The following is a 25,034-nucleotide window of genomic DNA, read 5'->3' on the forward strand; positions in this document are numbered from 1 at the left end:
CCAAATTGGTCAGGCAAGACCTTCCCTTAACAAAACCATGCTATGTCTGAGCTATAACTGAATTCTTGTCTAGATGATCTTGGAGTGCTTATTTAACCAGTGCCTTAATTAATTTTCCTGGAACAGAAGTTAAATTAACAGGTCTATAATTACTTGTGTCAGCCTGTGATCCTCCTTTGTGAATTGGGTCACATTTGCACATCTCCAGTCTAGGGGCATCTCCCCTGAGTCCAAAGAAGCTCTCATAATTATGGCTACGGGTTTCCTTACTTCCTTTGCTGCCTCCTTTAATATAACTGGATAGATCCCATCCACCCCAGGTGCCTTTTTTATGTTTATCCTCAACAATTTCTCCTCCACTTTTCTCTCAGTTATTACAAAATCATCTAGCTCACTGGCAATGTTTACTTCACCTACAAAATTCCCCTTCCTGAATAACTCCTCATGTGTGAATGTAGATGCAAAATACTCGTTTAGTTTGTTAGCCACCTGAGCAGGATCCTGAACCGTTGAACCATCAATATCCAGTGGACCAATCTGTTTTATCCCTTTCCTTCTTGAGTTTAAATAGGTAAAGAACTCTTTTTTTGTTTTTCTTTGCATCCTTTGCCAAGGATTTCTCATAATCTGCCTTTGCCTGCCTAATCTCCTTTGTGACTTGATTACAGACCAACTTATATCTAACCTAGGATTCCATGTCACCCATTAATTTGTATATATCCCATGCATTTTTCTTCTCTGCCATATGTCTCATTAGTTCATCTGACATCCATTTAGGTCTGAACCTTGAACAATATTTCTTAGTTGGTATGTAAAGCCTGGTAGCTTCCAAGATTAGTTCTTTGAATGCTTCCCATTTTGAATTTGCTTTTGGTAACATCATCAGTTGGTCCCACTGTATAGAATTTAAATACTGTCTCAGATCATCATAGTCACCTTTATGAAAGCAAAAACCCTTCCCTTTGCCTCTGATGGTAGTCACCTCCTTGAGTAAATCCCACTTAAGCAAACACTGTGATCACTGCCACCTAATGGTTCCTGTATCTGCAGATTCTTAATGCATGAAGAATCACTACTGATAATCAGATCAAGAGTAGTACTCCCTCTAATTGCCTCCCGAACATGCTGATGTAGAAAACAATCATCCAATAAATCCACAAAAGCCTTGCTAGTGTGTGAATGACCAGCCCCCAAATTCCAGTCAATATCTGGGAAATTAAAATCCCCATTATAAGACTCTCTGATTTACTGGCCCACTCTATTTCCCTGTACAGTTTCTTATTACAGTAATACCCCGAAGTTACGCGATAGGTGGGTCCGACGAAAATCGCGTAAGTCGAATTCGCGTAAGTCGGGGTACAACTTTGCATATAAATACATATAAATTTTGCTTAATTGGGACCAAGGACTAACAAAAACCCTAGTTTAGAAGAAAAATATTAATAAAATTGCAGTTCTTTATAAAATATGTATTAAAAAACAAATGACTTACGTTAAAAAATTATTTCGATGTCGATGGCTTCATAAAATCTAACAAATTCGTCTGACGACACAGCGCGTTCTTTTTTTCACGCAGAATTTCTTCGTAGCAAGCTAATAATTTTTTTATTCCTTTCTTTGTAGCTATAATGCGTTCTTCGTTGGAGTCTATGTTTTCTAAAATTTTTAAGCCCTTTACAATTGAGCCCTTTTCAATTTTCAACCTGTCAAGTTTGCAATTGTCATGTGCTTTTCGCCGTTGCTTCGTTTAGGCCTGTAGCACGTGCAATATCACATGGTCTTTCATTTCGCTCAAAGCGTTTCACAATTTCATATTTTTCTCTATAGACAGAGGCGGACTGGCCATAAGCCTTACCGGGGAAACCCCGGTGGGCCAGTGTGATTTTGGCCATAAACCATAGTATGAGGCCACTATAAATTTTCCCGGGTAAGAATTTTTGATCCAGTCCGCCTCTGTTTATCGATAATTGCTTTTCTTTTTCTCTCTGAATCTGCAGTGTCTTCACCAGGGCGCTTCCTTTTCACACCTTTTAAGTATTTTACTAATTTTTAGGGAATAAAGCACAATTACAAAACGAGGAGGCACGCTTGATACGCATAAACAAAGCTGCGCGCATGTAGCAACTGAATAAACAACACCATAAAGGCAGAGATACACTATTAACACCTCACATTTCTAGGGGTTACTACCATAAAACAATAAAAATCCAGTTGCGTTTCTGCTAGTGAAATCTGTTATAAACTGATAGTAAACTCGATCTAATTGCATTTGCGATTATACCGATAGCTGGATTGTGTTGGTTTTTACGTTATTATGGTGAAATGTGTTTCCCCTTCACTGATATAAAAAACATAAAAGCAGCAAAGTTGAATTTTGTTCATCTTTCGCTCTCATTCTCCGCCGTCGCACCGTATATCGATAACATATGAAAAACGACCTTGAAGATAGCGGGCGGCAGCGTTGCCAAACGAAAAAATCAAGAACCGCGTAACTCCGAGTTCGCGTAAGTCGGGGTATTACTGTATACTAATCAGAGTCATTAGGCCTACAGCACACTCCTACTCTCGATTTTGATCTCCCAATGCTTATGTCACACCAAACTGACTCGACACAGCCCTGTCCATCAATGTCGACTGGCTTCACTTCCTTGGATTTTGTGTGTTTCTTAACTAATAGGATAACCCCTCCTCCTCTCCTGTCCTGTCTATCCCTTCTATACACATTGTATTCCCTAAATTCCAGTTCTGCCTTCCTTATATCTGTGTGACACCCCGTCTCTGATATTCCAACAATATCTGCCTTTGATGTTTTGAGCAATACCTCAAATTCATCAAATTTATTTACCAAACTCCTAGCATTGGTGTACATGCAAGTATACATGCCCCTGTTCTTATTCTTAGCTGCCCTTAAAACAACCCAATTGTTTACTTGTTCCGCGATGACTCCCAGCAGTCTCTGAAATATCCTTTATCTTGTTTTCCAGGCTGCTGCTCGTTTCAATAGAAGCAGTGCAAGAATCACTTTCACCTCTGGCAGTGGCTACTGTTAATCTATTGGAAATGCCATAGGATATTTCCTAATCAATAACAAATGGTAGCGAAAAGACGCACAAATGTCGGTCAAAATATTTAATATTAAAAATTTGTACATATAAAATATTCTCCATACCTATATAATTATGTGGTAAGTAACTACATTATGTATCAAAATTAAACTTAAAATCATGAATTTATTAATCCAATGGCCCTGGGCTGTCGAGTTTTCGTAACTTTGGTCGATTTTGGGTTATACTTTGGCCGTCTTCCTAGTAAACTAAAAGGGGCTTTACCTTAAAATCCCTGCAGGGTTACCACACAACAAGATCCTTCACTGCTTTGAAGCCTGGCATATATATTTTTTTTTTTTTCTTTCATTATATGAAACTTCTTTTAGGCATTCATTTCCAAAAAATGTCCTGATTCATCTCTGTTAAAAACTTGAGAAGTTTAACACCACTCTTCAATAAGTTTTAGAAGTTCTTTTTTTGAAAGTTTCGGCTCCTTGATCTGCACTTGCAGCTTCTCCTTTGATTTTAAATCTACAAAGGGTACTAGGAAAGTTTTGCAATATGACGCAACAATGAATCACAGGAAGCTGCTTGTTGCTGCATGTTGAGACATGTTCATACGTGCATAGTAGCCGCCGCGCCAAGTCGATGGGCTCAGTTATTCATTAGTAGTGAGAGTGTAAAGTGCTTGCTGTTGTTGTTATTTGGTTTTTAGGAGCATTAGCAACTAAGGCCATATTGCTCCTGGATATGCGGTAGTCATTCCCTGACCTTTCCGCATCCTCCATATTTGGTGGTGACGGGCTCGAACCCCGGTCTAATCAAGAAGCGTGTGCTAACGCACCGCTGCTCCTTCCCACCTGGCTACGGAGGCGCCTAAAGTGCTTGCGATGGCATCGTGGTCACGAAATGAGATAAGGACAGTTTTGCGGTATAATTTCGTGTGTGGTTTAACCATAGACCAGTGCTTAGAAGAAATGACTCTTGCACTAGATGATGATTGTCCACATCGTACAACGATATTCAGGTGGTATAGAGAATTCCAAAGGGGAAATTTCACTCTGGAGGATTCTGAGAGGCCGGGAAGGCCACGAACGTCAGTTACGGAAGAAAACGTTACTGCTGTGAGGAAAATGCTTGACGAAAACAGGCGAGTGACCTACCAACAGATAGAGGATACTTTGGGCCTAAATGCACCAGCAATTCGTTCGATTCTGCAAGATCATTTGCACGTGAAGAAACTTTGTTCTCTCTGGGTGCCGCATCAACTGACTGAAGAGCAGATGACACGACGTGTGACTTGGTGCCGGGAGATGTTAAAAAAGTTTGATAAGGGACAATCTCGGTATGTGAACAACATCGTGACAGGTGATGAGACTTGGCTGTACTATTACGATCTGCCGACCAAGGCTCAAAACAAAGTTTGGGTCTTTGATGATGACGACACACCCGTAATTGTCAGAAAATCCCGATCTGTAAAGAAGAAAATGATAGCTGTATTTTTCAAATCGAGTGGAATTGTGGAACGTGTCGTTTTGGACACGCAGAAGACAGTCACAGCTAAGTGGTATACTGAACAATGCCTGCCTAAAGTCATTGGATCTATGAAGAACCTGCGGCCAAAGTCAAGAATGGACACCTGGTACCTCCATCACGATAATGCTCCAGCTCACCGCGCCAAAGCCTGCACCGAATATTTGACCACGACAGGACTGAAACTTCTCGAGCACCCTCCCTACAGTCCAGACCTTGCTCCCTGCAACTTTGCACTGTTCCCACATGTGCAAATGAAGCTAAAAGGGAGGCGGTTTTCCAGTGATGAGGACCTTCTACGGGCTTGGGACAACGAGTGTGCTTTACTCCCTAGTGAAACTTGGCAGAACTGGTTTAAAGATTGGTTTCGGAGGATGGAGAGGTGTATTGAATGTAGAGGAAATTACTTTGAAAAAATTAAATAAACAAAGCTGTATTACAAAACTTTCCTAGTACCCTTTGTATCTTATCAGCCCTTAATAGCTTTAAATGGTTCCACAATTTTTTTTTTTTTTTAAAGGTGAACTTTCTTCAGATCATCATATAGGCTAATCGCTTTTTCTTTAATAATATTTAACTTAACTGAATTGTGCATTGGATATTATCTTGAATAAAATTATTTAGAAGCCTCTCCATTTCAATTACAATAGCCGGCCTAGTTGCTTGCAGTGGTACAGCTGTCTTTCCCACTGCTAAAATTAATTCTTTATTTTTTATAATTGTTCTTAAAGTGGAACCGGCCAGTCCTAAATTATTGCACACATCCACTTGTCGTTTAACGGAATCGATTCGCTTCAAAATGTATAATTTAATTTTCAAATTCACCATTTTTCTTATCTTAGTAGGCTTCGTACCGTATCCAGATGTTGTTCCTTTTTAATTCTTATCCACCGTTATTAATCATTGAAAATGCAACTGCATTGCATTAATTATGATAAAATGTTCGAGTAAACTGTCCGTTACGGACGATGTCTAACACAGTACCGAGTGATGACTAGACTTCGGAAAAATGCATACAACGCAAATATTACAAGCAATATACTCTATCATTTTTTAAAATGTTGATCTCTGAACTACGTAACAAGTCACCATAGTGCAATCAAATTAGCATAGGAAACTTTGCTATTCATTTTCAAGCTATCGACTACATCAGATGAAACGTTTTTGTTAAATACACCAAAAATTCAATCTGTACGCTGGTAAAAGAGCGTTATAGTGAGTTGTGACAGCATTAGAGTGAGATATGGGTTATAATATAAAACAGCGTTATAGCGAATCAGCAAACAACATTATAACGAGGGTCTGCTGTAACTGGATTTCAGGAAAGCTTTTGATACTGTTGCACATGGAAGACTACTGTACAAATTGCAGCAGTATGGCATTACGGGCAAGTTGCTACAATGGATAAAAGGACGGTTGAGTGGGAGAAGACAGAGTGGTAATCAATGGATACTGCTCTACGTGGACTAATGTTATTAGTGGTGTTGGGCCCATTGTTGTTTTGTATATTTATCAATGATATTGATGAAGGCATATTAAACTTAATGTCAAAGTTTGCAGATGATACAAAGGTTGGCAGGGTTGTTAATGGCAGTATGCTGCTGCAACAGGATCTAGAAAAGTTGAGTAGATGGGCTGAGAAGTGGCAATTGAAGTTTAACATTGACAAATGCAAAGTACTCCATATGAGTAGCAGTAACCCCAGAGAAATGTATCAACTGGGTGGTGTTACACTCAGAGAAGTGAAGAATGAAAGAGACCGACCTGGGGGTAATTGTGCAGTTAGATATGAAATTTTCTGATAAGTGCAGAGAGGCTGCCATAGTAGATAATGGGGTCTTGTCAAACATATACAGGAATTTTGCGAGGAGGGATAAGGAGGTGATTATCCCCTTGAGTACTGCGTACAGGTCTAGAAGCCTCGTTTTAGGAAGGATGTAGAGATTGGTGAAGGGAACAAAGGGGGGGGGTTGCTCTTATGAAGAAAGGCTTATGTTCTACAAATTGCAGAATTGGAGACTACGCACCTGTAAGGCGATCTGATTTTGGTGTATAAGGCGGCTTGAATGGATTGAGCAGGCTCATTGCTGATGGGATTCTTCCTCTTGCTCAGATTACAAACCTGAGGGAGCATAGATTCAAACTGAGGAAAGACAGTTGTAGGATAGATGTGCGGAAGTTTACCTTTAGCCAGCGGGTGGTTGATTGCTAGAACAAAACTTCCATATGTTGTTGCAGAAGTTGATAGCTTAAATAGATTCAAGGCAAAACTAGACAAACATTTGGAGCGAGTGGATGGGTGAAATGAGGTTTTTTTTTGACTGATGCTATATAAGCTTGCTTTCTTGCATCATGTGCCTCAGAAGCCTATGGCAGATATAAGCTAGTCTGTAATCAGGTGACAAAGGAGGTTAGGCGGGCGAAGGCAGATTACGAGAAATCTTTGGCAAAAGATGCTAAGAAAAACAGCAAGGATTTCTTTACTTATATAAACTCTAAAAGGAAGGGGATGAATTTGATTGGTCCAGTTGATACTGATGGTGCGACTGTTGATGATCCTGCTCAGATAGCAAACAAACTGAATGAGTATTTTTCATCTACATTCACACATGAGGAGTTAAGGTTTGAAAATGGCAGAAGGTTATCAAATTGTAGTAGGGTGCTTAATGATTTTGTAATAACTGAGAGCAAAGTGGAGGAGAAATTGTTGAAGTTAAACATAAGAAAGGCACCTGGGGTAGATGGGATCTATCCAGTTATATTAAAGGAAGCGGCAAAGCAACTAAGCAAACCCTTAGCCATAATTATGAGAGCATCCTTGGACTCAGTGGAGGTCCCCACGGACTGGAGATGCGCGCAAATGTATCCCCAATTCACAAAGGGGGATCGAAGGGTGACAAGTAATTACAGACCAATTAGTTTAACTTCTGTTCCGGGTAAATAATGGAGTCAGTGGTTAAAGATGCATTGCAGGATCATCTAGACAAGACTGCAGCAGTAATTCAGACACAGCATGGGTTTGTTAAGGGAAAGTCTTGTCTGACAAATTTGATAGGATATTATGCTGTGATTACAAAGGAACTGGATGCAAAAAATTATTTTGATATCATATACTTGTATTTCAGGTAAGCTTTTGACACTGTTGCGCATGGAAGACTATTCTACAAATTGGAGCAGAATGGTATTAAGGGTAAGTTGCTACAATGGATAAAAGTATGGTTGAGTGGGAGACGACAGAATGTGGTAATTAATGGGTGGTGCTCTTTGTGGACTAATGTTATTAGTGGAGTCTCACAGGGTTCGGTGTTGGGTCCTCTGTTTTGTATATTTATCAATGATATTGATGAAGGTATATCAGGCTTAGTGTCTAAGTTTGCAGATGATACAAAGGTTGGCAAGGTTGTTAATGCCAGTAATGGCAGTGTGCTACTGTAACAGGATCTAGATAATTTGGGCAGATGGGCTAAGAAGTGGCAACTGAAGTTTAACCTTGACAAATGCAAAGTACTGCATATGGGTAGAAGTAACCCTAGAGAAGCGTACCAACTGTTTGGTGCTACACTTAAGGTGGTAGAAAATGAAAAAGACCTGGGAGTAATTGTGCAGTCAGATATGAAGTTTTCTGAGCAATGCAGACAGGCTGCCAGGGCAGGTCAAGGGGTTTCGTCAATGATATATAGGAATTTTGCTAGCAGGGAAAAGGAGGTGATTGACCCTCTGTTTAAGGCAATGGTCAGGACACGCCTTGAGTACTGCATACAAGTCTGGAGGCCTCATTTTAGGAAGGATGTAGATTTGCATGAGCTTGTACAGAGAAGGGCAACAAGATTGGTGAGAGGAATGAAGGGATCCTCTTACCAAGAGAGGCTTAAGTTCTGCAAATTGCAGTGGCTGGAGACTAGTCACCTGCGCAGTGATCTGACTGAGGTCTATAAGGCCTTGAATGGGTTGAGCACGCTGAATTCTGATGGGATCTTTCCACTTGTTCAGATTACGAACCTAAGGGGGCATAAATTCAAATTAAGAAAAGACAGATGTAGAATAGATGTGCAGAAATTCGCCTTTAGCCAGCGGGTGGTTAATTGCTGGAACAAACTTCCATCTGTCGTTGTGAAAGTTGATAGGTTAAATAAATTTAAGGAGGAACTGGACAGGCATTTGGAGGGAATGGTGTGGATTTTTTTTTTTTTTTCGGCTGATGCTACATAAGCTCATAACATTTCTGCCAATTACTTAGACGTGGACATTAACATCTCATATACTGCTATTAATATATATAATAAATGTGATGCCTTTAACTTTAATGTGGTCAGCTTCACCCACTGGCATTCCAACATCTCTAAAAAGGTGCATTAAAATGTCATCCTCTCTCAATGTATCAGGATAGCCATGATATGCAACAGCAATATCCTAATCTTACACAATATTACAATTCTCTATAATAAATTTCTTGGCAACAATTTCCCTCCAGCTTTCCTTTACTATCATTTTAAGAGATCATTCAATATCTTAAAATATAAAAGGTTGCTTGACCAAGAAACTGATATCAAGAATATAATAGCTTTTTAATATCCTTTTTACATTCAGGCTTGTACATACTGTACAAAACATACCCCCCCCTAGCCTCTTTGGTGTCTCACGGCCTAGAAAACCTGTGCCCACCAATTGGCTACCCCAAGGTAGTAATTACTTTTTGTAGATATTTATGGTTTTTTTGCAATTGTTTAATCATTTTTTACTAAACACATGAAGCATTCACCCAGACCTATGTCCAGGGTCCTACTATAGGGCGGGGTTTTACATCCCCAGATTATTCAAGTTCACCTATATTCCGCTTCTCCCATTTACTTTTTACTGTTCTTTATCCCTTTAGTTTTTATTTCTTGTGAGCAATTAGGTTGACTGAAAGCAATATCGAGATGCTCCTTGTTCTGCTTTCATTCACCTTTTTTGTCTCTAACAAAGTGTAGCGTCTTTCCATGCTACTTTGCCAATTTCTCCTCTATCGTGGGCTGTTATGCTTCATTGGTTTAATTGTTGATCTCCTTTGTAACGTTAGCTTTGATCTACTTACAGCCTCTCCCCTCTCTCATGTGAGGTCAATATAACATGTTACAAATACTCTGAGAACTAATTTATTTTTTTTATACAATGATGCAGCTTTGTTAGACAGTAATTCCCCTCTGTCCATCTCCTAGACACCTGCTTGACACGACAATAAGTTGTCTTTCTTTATCTTAGTCACTCTAAATTTCCTTTGGGTTAGTTAATAATATATTTTCTATTTTATTATTATTTTTTTTTTCTGTTTTTTGGTCTCTGTTGGGTCAGCTATAAAACATACGTGAACTCCTCACTAAATTTACTGCCACTTTTTGGCTTCCACGCACTCTTTTTCAACTTGGTTTCATTGTCGTAATCATGCGTTACGTATATTTCACATCAGAAACATAGACCTTACTTCTTGCTATATTTCCTGTTTTTGGCTGTTGCACCTTGATGAAGAAATTAAAATCTTCGTATCTATAGCATCAAGTACCACTGTAATATATTTTTATTTTTCAGGTACCCAATGATTTTTTCCATTAATACCACTTCTGGTTTTGTCAGCCTTCTTCCACCTTTTCTCGAATCTACTTAACTATATATATACATACAGAGAGAGACTAAAAAAAGTATACAGGAGAAGAATAATAAATATTATTCTGCTGTAATTAAACTGAACCTGCTAAATTTAGAGAGCATTAAACTATACAGTTTTATTAAGCGTTCTATAGTTATAATCATAGTTATATACTATATTTACAAACTTCCATCTGTTGTGGAAGTGGGTAGTTTGAATAAATTCAAGGAAGACCTAGACAACTTATTGGAGATCGAAAAGTGATGGATGATTTTTTTTTTTTTTTTTTTTTAATGCTTTATAAGCTTGCTTTCTTGCATCATATATCACTACTAATAATAAAAATATTAAAAAAATTAGACTTTGTTGTTTCTTTAAAAGGTTACTGAGGGAGGTTATTTTTGAGTGCCCCTTGTATAATAAAATACAGTATTGTGCATATTTTTCTCCACTACGACATACTTTTATTGATAATCCAGTAGCTGTGATAATTATATTATTTATTTCCCAATATTTAATTTAACAATCTTTCACTTTTACCACCAAATGTCCATTTTGCAAAATCCTTCACACTTTTATGACAATCTAAAAAATTATTTCATCCTAGACTTCAGTTTAGAATAAAAAGTACACGATGAAATGGCAGGGCTCCATCATGATGAATAAAAATAAATCATCATTGTGGTGTTTATTGTCAAATCAAAGCTCCACTTAATCAACAGAAGGAACACTTTTTCTTGTTTTTATTGTTCTGTTTTTACTTTGATTTATTGGTTTCACTTTTAAGAGTCCCTTTTACAATGAGTCCAAATATGTATCACAGAGGGATGTTTAAAGCATCAAATATGATTAAGGTTTGGAGTAAAGTATGGCCTGATTGTATCCAAAATTATTTTGGATTGGAAAAAGCCAACAAGACAAAATAAAAAAAAAGGTGGAGACTGATTTACTCAAATCATCACGTGGTGAAGATTCAATTACCAAAGAACTCCTTGAACTTCAAAATCAAGGAATGTAAAACAAGATTAAATGCTAGTGGTGCAGCCCCATCAATTAATAACAACCAGGGGCTTTTCAGAAGCCTTTACCTATTTAGAAGCTGCAGTGACTATCTTTGAGAAAGGTGAATACATGCACAGGAGCAACAGAGTTAAAAACAAATAATATTGTTTATAGGAAGATAATAAATGGTTTGTCATCATTAAAAGTTAAATGAATGTGACTAAGCTTAAAGTAGCCCCTCAATGAACAGTTTACTCAACACTTAAAAGTGTTAATCACCTTGATCAGGTCGGGCCACCCTGTAGATACTGCTTTCCTAGCACTTTTATTCTACAAATTTCCTTCCTTCTGTGGTCATAGGATTAATAGGGATGGCTCCATGTTAAATAAATCAATGACTCAAATTTTAACCTTCTTTATTACACTTGGTAGATATTGCTAGTCCTCATTTTTCTTTTCTATTCTTTGAAATAATCTTCATTTCTATGCATTTATCGAAATTAAAAACTACAGAAATTCAAATCCAATGTCAAGAAGTATCTTTAACAAGTTTAAATCTGAACTATGAATGGATATTAACTAGCCGATGCATGTGTTCATTTGTGTGCATTTATGAAAATTAATAGCTACAAAAGCTCAAATCCAATGTCAAGAAGTACAGTGGATTCCGGTTATTTGGGCCACCGGTTAATCGGGGCAGCCGTTTATTTGGGGCAAATCTTAAAAAACAGAAACCAATCGAGAAAACAGCCAGGGTTTACTTTGCTTAATTGGGACAGCATGCCGTTTAATCGGGGCAGAAGACCGCAGCACTGGAGATTACCCCACGATTGTCTCCGACGGTACCACGTGGATTGGTCAAAATTCTGGAGGTCACAACCATAAAACAATTAGCAGTCACCTGTTTATTGGGCTTTTCTGTTAGTGAAATCTATCATAAACGGACAGTAAACTCGATCTTACTGAATTTGCGATAATACCGACAGCTGGAATTCTGTGGGTTATTTATGGTAAAATGTGTTTGGAAAATTAAATGCACTAGGCATAATTTTCCAAATACATTACCACCACACCCTTCTGGCATCTCTCATAATGGGGATATAACTTCGCAACTGAGATGGCTTATTGTATTACCTACCCGCCCACTGATGACGAAGCCAAAAAGCTTCGAAACGATCGTCTGGGTGGTGGTATGCTGAAAATAAATAACAGTAGTCTTCTCTACTAGAGAAGCATTATTTATTTGAAGTAATTCAATAGTAGCTATCTTGTTGTGAAGGCAACCACATTATGAGATACAATTAAAACGATGCCTTCTACGCTACAATCGTAGCTCAAATCTATGGGTTAACTATGGTGTATTTACACCGATATTATATAGGTAAAATGTGTTTACACTTCTATGGAATCTTCAATCATATAAAAAAATAAATTTTCAGATCTCTTCATTCGTATTTTTAAAGCTTTGTAACTCGTTACTTGGTTCACACTTGCGCGTATCGTGTTACTTGCAATTTGTGTGTGCCGTGTTCTTTGTTATTGGTTGCTTATCTTTTTACTGTTTTAAATTTTAACCCCTACCCACAATTGTCAGTGAACAGAAATGTCAACTAGTTCGTATGTACTTATTACAGTACGTATTAATTATTCCGATTATCACATATATTCTTCCAATTTTCACGTATCATTTAATTTTTTAATTGGTAAGGTAATAAAGGGTAAATTTGTGCTTAATACATCTTTGCTTTTATAGCCTGTGGATAATATTCCTCCTATTTTCGCTAATTAGGATCGCTGTTTAATAGAATTAAAATTCAATTCACAAACGTGATCACAATGACCGGCACTTACTGTACATCGTATAGTGAACGGTACTTTACTATGTTGAGTTCGTCGTAACGTGATTTGATTGTACAAAGTGTAGTGTTCATTGTCTAACGGCCCCAGGGTTTCCCCCATCTCCATGTTGTATACTCTGTTTGTGAAACACAGAACACTGTGAAGGCCAGAGATTTTAAAAAGTGTAAGGTACATGTTTTTGTTGTGTTGTTCCTCTGACCTTTTAGCCATTGGGCCCCTAGTGGGCCCAACGGCTAAAAGAGCATACTGGGAATGGTGGGGGGTGGTTTACCAAGATCATTAATACAAGAGTTGGAAGAAAAATAGGATGCTAGCAAATCAGATTTATCCTTAGCTGAAGTGGTAATAGAACCATCTGGTTTTGACAGAGGTGGGAACAGACAGACAAAAGTTGCCGCCAATAGCTTTGACAAGAGACCAGAATGTTTGGCTACAATTTGAACAAGAAGCAAGTTTTCTACTCTTAGCCTATTCAAAATATAGTTTGGACTGATAACTGCTTTAAAATTTTTGCGAGCTTTGGTGTAGGCAGAAAATGAAACTGAAGATTTGGAAACAAGCCAATTACAATATGCAACGTTCTTCTCTTGAACAGCCTTAGCAGATTTATTGCAAAACCAAGGTTTAGATAAAGAGCAAGATTTTAAAGTGAAGTGTGGAATAAAGGATTCCATCTCTACAAGTATAATTTCACTGACGCAAACGTTGACAACAGAAATTTTGAAACAGTAATCTGACCAAGTAAAATAAGAAAAGAAATCTCACAGATCAACCCATTGTGAATTCTTTTAATGCACAAACAAAATGAGGTTGGAATGGCCATGAGAGAAAGACTTCATTGGAAAAGAGACCATCGCCAAGGTACGATCTGAGGTGTCTAGAGGACTATTCACCTCAACCATGTACTTAGAAGGGTTGTTTGGGAAAAAAAGGTCAAGCATGTTGGCTGTGTGGTTAGGATTGTCTGGTATTCTGGTAGGTAAATGAACAATCTGTGCGATGTCATTAGTAATTGCAAAAGTCTCAGCATCTCAACCAGCTGGGTCTGTGTGACTAGAAAATGGAAGCCAGCTGGAGTTTTGAACATTAAAATCACCAAGAAAAATTCTCACTGTTAGGAAATTTGGACTGGAAAAAGTCAAATTGCAAAGAGTTCCAAGCGATTAGTGGAGTTGGGAGAATGATAGAGGCAACAGATGAATTTGACAGAATGTGGTAGAGCGATTTTAAGCCAGAGAAGGTCATAAAGAGGAGATTCCAAATTACTAAGTCTCTGACAGGGAATATCCAAACAGACATATGCACAAGTACCACCTTTAAAGTGAAAGAAATCATACAGCAAATAATTCAGACAATTGAGATGAGCAGTGGTTGAATCAACTGATAACTGAGATTCTGTCAGAAAAAGTACAAGTGGTTTGGCACATGTCTGTTTGGATATTCCCTGTCAGAGACTTAGTAATTTGGAATCTCCTCTTTTTGACCTTCTCTGGCTTAAAATCGTTCTACCACATTCTGTCAAATTCATCTGTTGCCTCTATCATTCTCCCAACTCTTTAGATCTTTATGCTTAAATCCAAACACTACCTAAAATTATAGTAATCCACAGAAGAAATTACTACCGGTTTCAGAAATTTTTGTACAGAAAAACTTTTAAAACTATTATATGAAAATATTAAATAATCAAAACGGTAATATAGTAGTAGTAGTGGCATGTGATGCAAGAAAGCAAGTGTATGAGCTTATGCAGCATCAGCCAAAAAAAAAAAAAAAAAAAATCACACCATTCCCTCCAAATGCCTGTCCAGTTCCTCCTTAAATTTATTCAACCTATCAACTTCCACAACAACAGATGGCAGTTTGTTCCAGCAATTAACCACCTGCTGGCTAAAAGCAAATTTCCACACATCTATTCTACATCTGTCTTTTCTTAATTTAAATTTATGCCCCCTTAGGTTCGTAATCTGAACAAGTGGAAGGATCCCATCAGAATTCAGCATGCTCAACCCATTCAAGGGTTGAACCCATTCAACACCTCAATCAGATCACTGCGCAGGTGCCTAGTCTCCAGCCACTGCAAATTGCAGTGGCTGGAGACTAGGAACTTAAGCCTCTCTTGGTAAGAGGATCCCTTAATTCCCCTCACCAATCTTGTTGCCCTTCTCTGTACACGCTCAAGTAAATCTACATCCTTCCTAAAATGAGGCCTCCAGACCTGTACGCAGTACTCAAGGCATGGCCTGATCATTGCCTTATACAGAGGGACAATCACCTCCCTGCTAGCAAAATTCCTATATATCACTGACAAAACCCCATGACCTGCCCTGGCAGCCTGTCTGCATTGCTCAGAAAACTTCATATCTGACTGCACAATTACTCCCAGGTCTTTTTCATTTTCTACCACCTTAAGTGTAGTACCACACAGTTGGTACGTTTCTCTGGGGTTACTTCTACCCATAGGCAGTACTTTGCATTTGTCAAGGTTAAACTTCAGTTGCCACTTCTTAGCCCATCTGCCCAAATTATCTAGATCCTGTTGCAGTAGCACACTGCCATTACTGTCATTAATAACCTTGCCAACCTTTGTATCATCTGCAAACTTTGACATTAAGCCTGATATACCTTCATCAATATCATTGATAAATATACAAAACAACAGTTGACCTAACACCGAACCTTGTGGGACACCACTAATAACATTAGTCCACAAAGAGCCGCACCCATTGATTACCACCCTCTGTCTTCTCCTACTTAACCATCCTTTTATCCATTGTAGCAACTTACCCTTAATACCATTCTGCTCCAATTTGTACAGTAGTCTTCCATGCGCAAAGATTTTGTTTCTATATTTGGAAACAAAATCTAGGTTACATATACCCACCCAACACATATAAACATTATACACCCATTCTCGTTTGTCTGATATTCAGACACTATTGAATTACAAATGTGGTCTGATTTGTAATCAAATAATCACTTTAACATTTTGGAAAAGTTGACTTTAGAAGTTTAACAAATGGAACAATTTTTAAAAAAAGGAACTTATTTTTAAAAAAAACTTAGTGAGCAGAACACTATTCCAGCGCATTACTGCCCAATTTGAACTCTACTAAAGTAAAAGTGTAATCACAACAAATTTTAGTGGAAACTTACCTATGCTTCAAAAATGGTTGTGTTATACTGTTCATTATAATATCTTCCTCACTGTTAAAGGAACTTCATATTAAAAAAAAAAAAGAAAGAAATTACTAAAAAGAAAAAATAATAATAATAAATACTATAAAGAAAGCAAAATTACAAAGTACAGGCAATTCTCGCTTTACGAGATTTTTTTTTCCAAAGTATCAAGTATCAACAAAATCGAAAATATGAACATTAATTGCAAAAAACGAATGTTAAACATTCATAAATACCGCATTTCAAACCACGCACATAGCTATACAATACAGTGTATCCTGCTTTACGATATTAATCCATTCCATTCAGAGACACCATCGTATCGCGAAAATATCGTAATGTGAACCCAAAACACGTTTTTTGGCACGACCTTGGAAGTTGAAATTTTCGCTATATAACTCCACAAAAGTCATTTTTATGGTGTAAATTGTATCAGTTACCAATTCAAATCATTAAACGCGCTACACTTTCATCGTTATCATATGTTCTGTTATAAGAACCGATTTTGAACAGCTTTGTGATATTTTTCAAAATCTCATTTCTGGAAGTCACGACCATAAAACAATAAAAACAGTCTGCACTTTCCGGTTTATTGGGCTTTTCTGTTAGTGCAAGCAATTATAAATGGGTAGTAAACTCGATGTTATTGCATTTGCAAAAATGCTAATAGCTGGAATTGTCTGTTTTTTTGCGTTATTATGGTGAAATGTGTTACCCCTTTACTAAAATCTTCAATTGTATAAAAAACAAATAAATTTTCAGAATCTTCTCTTCAATCTTTTTTTTTTTTAAGCTTCGTAAACTTGTTACTCTGCGCAAATTGTGTTAGTTGCAATTTGCACATTCCGTTCAAAAAGGATTATGCATGCTATTGAAATTTTTAAAGAAAAGAGAAAATTATCTTGGAAATAAACGCATCTTGAAGCATTTCTGAAGAAGACTCCTTGTGCAACAAACCAGCGAGTGCCGAGCCAATGATGAGTGATCAACGAATGTGCATTTAGTCTATGAAGATTAAGAATAAACATTCTTTAACATTTGTAAGTCAAATAATTTGCTTGATTTTACAGGCTACATCTTCATTTCTTTGGATAAATCAATCATTGTTTAAACAAACTAATTTCTTTGTTGAGAACGTAACCCCGATTTTTAATGTTATGTCTATGGGAAATAAATTCCCGCTTTATGAGTGTGCGCTAAGAACGAATTAACTCATAAAGTCGAGAACTACCTGTATACAATAATTCAAGATGAAACACCTCATCTTTCCAGCCCTTACCAAATAAATTACAATTTGCCTATTCATTTTAATCCCCAATAAAAACAGTATATTTTATTATCTGTATGGTGTATTAGGAAGTTTAATGTAAAATTAACGAATACAGCGAAATTTTGTTATTTTGAGGACATAACAGATCTCACATTAGAAAATCACTAATGTTATAGATGATTGTCAATGCTGTGTAATCAAGAAAATGTCTGTACATCTTCGCTAAAACAGCAAACAAAGCAAAATTAATGTTTTCTAACTAATATACAAGACAAACTCAAAATAGTTCCTATAAATATATGATAACTCTCTCAGAGATAGGAGAATGCAAACAAGTCATATGTTTAGTACATTTATCTCAAAAATTGTGTAGAAGTCTGGCATATTTGGAAGTTGACAGATGGCCTGAAGTTACAGCCTATGCACAAGGTAATTCAATGCATTTTAGTTTCTGCATGTGGTAAAAGTAAAATATGTAGTAACTACACAGCATAACCATGTTATTAAAAAAAAAAAAAAAAAGCTTCGCTAAAAATGCTTACAAGTAACAGCGAGCATACAAATATTCAGAAAATTATAGCCATTGCAGAAGGGATAAGAATTTCTTCAAGATACAAGCTACCTTTATAAAACTGCTAAAGACAGTGGCACAAATGGCTTCCCGAATTGCTTCTAACAACTTCTCAATTATTGGGGGTAAAAAAAAAATTATTTTGGGGGAAAATAAAACTCCTAGAACTTTTTTTAATGAACTGCACGTGTGCCAAAATATTTTCCAAAACTAGCGATCGAACATAAGTCTTGTTAATCCAAGTTACATTTAAAGTTACCACTATCCTTCACAAATACAGTTGAATCTTGTTAAATACAAAGTTCAAGGGACCTAAATTTTCATGTTTTGTTATAACGAGGTCCCCTGAAAGCGTCAAAATTTTACCTTTTTTTTTTTTTTTTTTTTTTTGGGTACATACTATATATCTAAGAATAATAATATCAAAAAATAAATGAATTTAAATTGATAAAATAAAATAATAAAAATAAAAAATAATAAAAACAAAAGCCTTGTCTAACAATACATTAATTGGAATAACACGTTTTTTAAAGATTTTATATTATTTGTAAGATAAACTAAGAGAAAAGCAATTAACGGAAATGAAAATATTGTACAGTATATATATTTTGATATATGCAATATTTTAGTATTGCAGTAAAAAGAATTAAACAATTTTAATATATAAAAAGAGACATACAAACCATTAACTTTTTAATAAATTAATCTAATTTAAAGAAAGAATATTATTTGTCCTATATGCATTTTTTAACTACAGCACAGACATCAAATGCAATAGTTTCTTTATCAACGTTACTCCAAGCCAACACATTCTCCATTATGCTTAATGCATTTTAGGCATTTTTCTTAGATGACTGTGTGTGCTTCTTCACTTTTGATGGTAACAAAAACATCATCATTATGCTTGGTGCTCAACAGTTCTTCTCTTATTGGCATTTTTGTGATAGCAACTTCATCATTCCACCTTCAAATTCCCCATTCCTCAAAATTGCTAACCACATTCATCTGCTGGACCATGTTTTTCAATATTTTCTCCAAAGCCACTCTTTCCGAAGCAGTTGATTACACTTAATGCAATACTGTCCCAAGCAATAACAAGATTTTTTTTCATGAAAATCCCAAACGAGAGGTATTAGAACCAATAGTACTTAGTAACATGCTTGGGTTGGAGATTGAGAAGACAAAAGAAGATACTTGTTGACATTAGACTTGAACTTCTGTAGTGTGTAATTTTAAGGAAATACGTATGAAGGAAGATTGTTCCAGAAAATGGCAATTGAATGAATAAACGAGAAAGATGAAAAGTTGGTTTTGAGAGTTTGAAGTTGGACAGTAAATGGATGTTGGCTGGTGGCGACATGTGTTCAGACTGTTTTGAAAGAGCGAGCAGGAATTATACAAGCCAATTCAGAAGAACACTGCCCGTGGAAATATCTGTAGAAAAGGCATACAGCAGAAACAGAACATCTATGAGACAGAGTGGCGAGAGTCTGTTAGAGATGAGTCATTAATTAACCTAACTGCCCTCTCCTGAATGGAATCTAGAAGCCTGAGAGAGGTTTTAGGGGCAGCACCCCAGATGTGGGAACAATATTCCATGGTAGGGGAAATTTGCAATTTGTACAGAGTGAACAGATGTTTGGAAGAAAAGTAACACCAAGAGCAAAAGATAAAACCAAGTTTTTCAGAAGCAGAGAAAGCAGTATTTGAAATGTGTTTGTGCCAAGAGAGATTAGAAGTCAGGGTAATCCCCAAAAGAGATATACAACCTTGCCTAGAAATCAGAGTGTCACCAAAGATAAGCATAGGAGCTGAAGAATCCTTTTTACAAGATATAAGGCAGGACTGAGTTTTAGAAGGATTGAAATCAACTAAGTTGTCTTTGCCCCACTGGATAATTACCTGGAGATCGGTCGGCATTTAAGGAATTGGTAGCAGATTTTCAAGAAGTTCAAGTTCATTGAGCAGGGCAAGGTTTCTCAAACCAGAAAGTGGAAGGCAATGTGCTATCATCAGAAAAACTATGGATAGGAATTCCGGTCAATGGAAGAAAGTCATTAATATACAAGAGGAAAAGAGTGGGGGAAAGAACTGAACCTTGGGGGACACCAGCATTAGTGGAGAAGTTAGAAGACAAAAACCCATCTACCATCACCCTCAGTGAGCGGTCAGAGAGAAAACTGGAAAACCAATTACAAAAAACAGGTGGCAAACTATAAAATGGAAGCTTGTTCAGAAGACAAGCTGTCGGCCTCTACCACCCTTCATGGGTGGTAGAGGCCGACAGTTTGGGGAAATTCAAGGTCATCTGGATAGTACTTTCGGGTAAGGGAAGCACATAGGATGATAGGTTTAATTTCCTTTTTATTTATTTTTTATTTTATTTTTTTTATTTATTAATTATTATTATTTAGTTATTTATTTTATTTATTTATTTATTTTTTTGTTTTTATTATTGTTTTGTTCGGATTTTTTTTTTTTTGCTGGTGCAGCATAAGCCATAGGCTTTCTTGCACCATGCGGCCGTTACTAATACTAAGACCTTTATGCCAAACACGATCAAAAGCCTTTGAGATGCCAAGAGCAACTGCTTGAGTTTCACGAAACTTTTCCACTGAATTGGTCCATAAATGGGTAAAGTAAGCCAGAATATCACAAGTGTATCGACACTGACGGAAGCCACACTAGCGATCGTTGATCAGACGGAAGGATTCTAGGTAGTTTAAAAGTTGGCAGTTAATTGATTTCACCATTACTTTAGAAAGAGTAGAAGTAATTGCAATGGGTCTGTAATTGTATGGGAGGAATTTGTCATCCTTTTAAGGAACTGGCTGGATATGAGCAAATTTCCAAACAGAAGGAAAAACACCTTCGGAATAAAGTGAAAAAATGCAGCAAAGAACAGGAGTAAGTTCACGAGCACAGATTTTAAGAACAAGTGGAGAAATACCGACAGGACCTGGAGCTTTCTGAGCATCAAGATTTGTCAAAATCCTTCTGACATCCTTTTGACAGAAGACCATATGAGGCATTGAATTGAGCGTGTTGGGAGGTATTTTACCAAGAACATTAATACATGAGTTGGAAGAAAAATGGGATGCTAGCATGTCAGCTTTATCCTTAGCTGAAGTGACAATAGAACCATCTGGTTTTGAGAGAGGTGGGAGCAGAGATGGGCAAAATTTGTGGCCAAGAGACCAGAATGCTCAGCTACCATTAAGTCAAGAAGTAAGTTTTCTACTCTTAGCCTGTCCAAACTCTAGTTTGGACTGATTAATAACTGCTTTGCAATTGTTCAAGCTTTGGTGTAGGCAGAAAATGAAACTGAAGAATTGGAAACAAGCCAATTACAATATGCAACATTCTTCTCCTGAACGGCCTTAGCACATTTATTGGAAAACCAAGGTTTAGATAAAGGACAAGATTTTAAAGTGGAGTGTAGGATAAAGGATTCCATTTCTACAAGAATAATTTCACTGACACGATCTGAGCAAACGTTAACATCAGAAGTCCGACCAAGGAAAGGAAGAAAAGAAATCTCGCAGGTCATCTCATTTTGCATTCTTGTAATGCCAAACAACACGAGGTTGGGAATAGCCATGAGATAAAGGCTCCCCATTGGAGAAGAGACAATCACCAAGTTGTGATCTGAGGTGCCTAAAGGACCACTCACTTCGACCGTGTACTTAGAAGGGTTGTTTATGAGAAAAAGATCAAGCATGTTGGCTGTATGGACTGTCCGGTATTCTCATAGGTAAATGAACAATCTGTGCAAGGTCATTAGTAATTGCAAAAGCCTCAACTCGACTAGCTAGGTTGGTGTGACTAGAAAACAGAAGCTAGCTGGAGTTGTGAACATTAAAATCAACAAGGGAAAATTACTTCACTGTTAGGAAAGTTGGACTGGAAAAAGTCAAGTTGCAAAGAGTTCCAAGTGATTAGTGGAGTTGGGAGAACAGTAGAGACAACAGATGAATTTTACAGAATGTGGTAGAGAGATTTTAAGCAAGAGAAGGTCGAAAAGAGGAGATTCCAAATTAACAAGTCTCTGACAGGGAATATTGGAACAGACATATGCACAAGTACCACCTTTGAGATGAAATGAATCACACAGCGAATAATTTGGGCAACTGAGATGAGCAGTGGTTGAATCAACAGATAACTGAGATTCTGTCAGAAAATGTACATGGGGTTTGGCAGACTGCAAGTGGACATGGACATTGTTGAGATCAGAACTGAGACCACATATATTTGTGAAATGGACTAGGAAGTGTTTGGGAGGTTTAGATCTTTTCTCAGATAAGCTTACTCTATTAGTTTGACAATTCACTGTGTATTCAATAGTAAGAAAACTGGGGGGGGGGGACATGCTATATGAAGTAATGAATTTTGGATATGGCATACACATGGTAAGAATATACCCAGATTCTTGACATAATGTGGCCTCGACATGCCCACTCTTAAACTATCTAGAAACATTCCGTCTGATTAATGATCTCCAGTATGGATTCCGTCAGTGTTGATCCACTGGTGATATTCTGGCTTATGTTACCCACCTATGGACAAATTCAATGGAAAAGTTTTGTGAAACACAAGCAGTTGCTCTTGACATCTCCAAGGCTTTCGTTTGTGTTTAGCATAAAGATCTTCTAAATAAGCTTCCATCCTATGGTTTTCCAGCTGTTTTTTGTAATTGAGTATCCAGTTTTATCTCCGACTGCTCACTGGTTAATGGTAGATGGCTCTGTCTTCTAACTTCTCCACTAATGCTGGTGTTCCCCAAGATTCACTTCTTTCTCCCACTCTTTTCCTCTTGTATATTAATGACCTTCCATTGACCGGAAATCCTATCCATAGTTTTGCTGACGATAGCATATTTCATTCCACCTTCCAGTTTGAGAAACTTTGCCCTGCTCAAACAGCTTCAACTTCTCGAATATCCACTACCATTTCCTTAAATGCTGATCTCCAGTGGACCAAAGATAACAAAAAAAAAAAAATTATGATATTAGGGTCACCCGTAAATGATTACATCTACCCATATATATTTATTGTGTCTGAGACTGGCTAACTCGGCCACGGAATGAAAAACCTATTAAAATTCCTCGCGTCATCGACAGATTCGAACCAGGGCCTTTTCCACCCAGTGTAGGGAGGACGGTGACGATACCACTGTACTAGGGACAAAACCCCAGGGGCTCACATCTGGTGAGTATGGGCTTGGCACACTCAGGGTCCTGAGATGGATATCATTCTTCTCTCTCTCTCTCTCTCTCTCTCTCTCTCTCTCTCTCTCTCTCTCTCGGTGGTTCAGAAATTTTTTTTTTTTTTTTTTTTGGCTGGTGCAGCATAAGCCTCAGGCTTCCTTGTACCATATGGCTAATAATAATAATAATAATAAATACTGCCACGCAACAGTCTCATCTCTAACAGTCTCTCCACTCTGTCTCATAGACCTTTGTATAGATACTTCCACAGGCACTGTTCTGAATTGGCTTCTCTCTCTCTCAAAGCAGTCCGAACATATGCCACAACCAGTCAACATCCTTTTACTGTCCAAGTTCAAACTCACAGAACTAACTTTTCTTCTTCCCCATTTATTCATTCAATTTCTATTTTCTTGAACATCCTTCCTTCTTATGTATTTCCTGAAAATTACAATCAACAGAAGTTCAAGTCCAATGTCAACAAGTATCTTCTTTCAACTTTTCAACCCAAGCATGGTACTAAGTACTATTGGTTCTTTAAAAAAAAAAAAAAAAAAAAAGGTACCTGTACATAACAATGGTCCTTGAGAATCAAAAAAAAAAAAAAAAAATTAGTATGGAAAACATTTATTTACCATTATATACTGTAAGATAGTAAATTAATTATAAGGAATTGTGGGAAATGTGGTTTCTTTCTTTGGCAATTCTTTACTTTTTGTTTAATTTGATTTTACTTTGTTTATTATTGGTTATATTATGTAGTTTACAATAATATACCTATGCAAATCTAAGAAGACACCATTATAGAATTTTTAGTGCAAACACTGGAACACTTTCGCGAACCCCTGGGGGTTCGGGAAAACCGGTTAGGAACCACTGGTCTACATATATTTGTGAAATATATATTTGTACATCATCACTCCAAGTAATGACAACATCTCTTTGTGACATTCTAACATCAAGAGATGCAATTGAATGAGATTTAAGAATCTGTACCACTTAAAGAATTTATTTCAGTATCATATGATTATAAAGAGCTGATTCAATGTCTTCGGCTTCAACATAAATGTGCATACGTGTTCTTTTTCAGTCCTGATGTCCCAGGCTTGGGATCCATCATGAAAATCCTTTAGGGTAAAAATTTTATAGGAAAACACTTTTTACACAAAATTTTACTAGTGCGCACGCACGCACACACACAAAGAATGATGTTTTGTTTTTCACAAACTAAAGCCATAATCTTCAAAAAATTTTACCTTTTCTTCTTGTGGAAAAAACTAAACTAGATAAAATAATCTCAACATAAGAAAAGAATACATGAAACTGTGAACTTGGTATACAGCTTTTATAGCACTCACTAGACAGTGCTACTAATGATAAGCAAAATCCCAACCATAATGCAATAGCCCAGTGGTGCGCAAACTGTGGGATGTGACCGCCAGAGTGGTCACGGGATAAACTGAAGGGGTCACAGAAATTTTTAAATAAATTTATTTTTTGTGTACATAAAAGCTAAAAACCTGTTGTTAAAATTACTTTTTTAATACTGTAAGTATAGAGACTTTGCTACTCGAACTAAGTCTGAGATAATCTTCTCAGTACTACTAAGCATTTGAGTAGTACTGAGAAGTACTACTCAATCCCTTTAGCTCTTAATTTGTGCTTCCAACAGCACAAATTCTCAAATTGCCTGTACTGTATTGCCTAAAGGCCAGAGGTGCAAATGTTCGGTAGCAGTAAATAT

At 37.0% G+C, this 25,034-nt stretch overlaps 1 protein-coding gene across 1 annotated transcript in view; it reads right to left on the minus strand.

Moving 5' to 3' along the window:
* LOC150080108 (ubiquitin carboxyl-terminal hydrolase 25-like) overlaps positions 1 to 25,034 on the minus strand; it is a 364,983-nt gene that overhangs the window by 308,953 nt on the left and 30,996 nt on the right. The window contains exon 2 of the mRNA XM_090381833.1: positions 16,219 to 16,281. The gene's annotated coding sequence lies outside the window, so the exon portion shown is untranslated. The remainder of the gene's footprint in view (positions 1 to 16,218; positions 16,282 to 25,034) is intronic.

This window comes from Mastigoproctus giganteus, chromosome 9 (genome assembly GCF_048544385.1).
Source record: "Mastigoproctus giganteus isolate SK-2022 chromosome 9, ASM4854438v1, whole genome shotgun sequence".
In the NCBI taxonomy this organism is placed as follows: Eukaryota; Metazoa; Arthropoda; class Arachnida; order Uropygi; family Thelyphonidae; genus Mastigoproctus; species Mastigoproctus giganteus.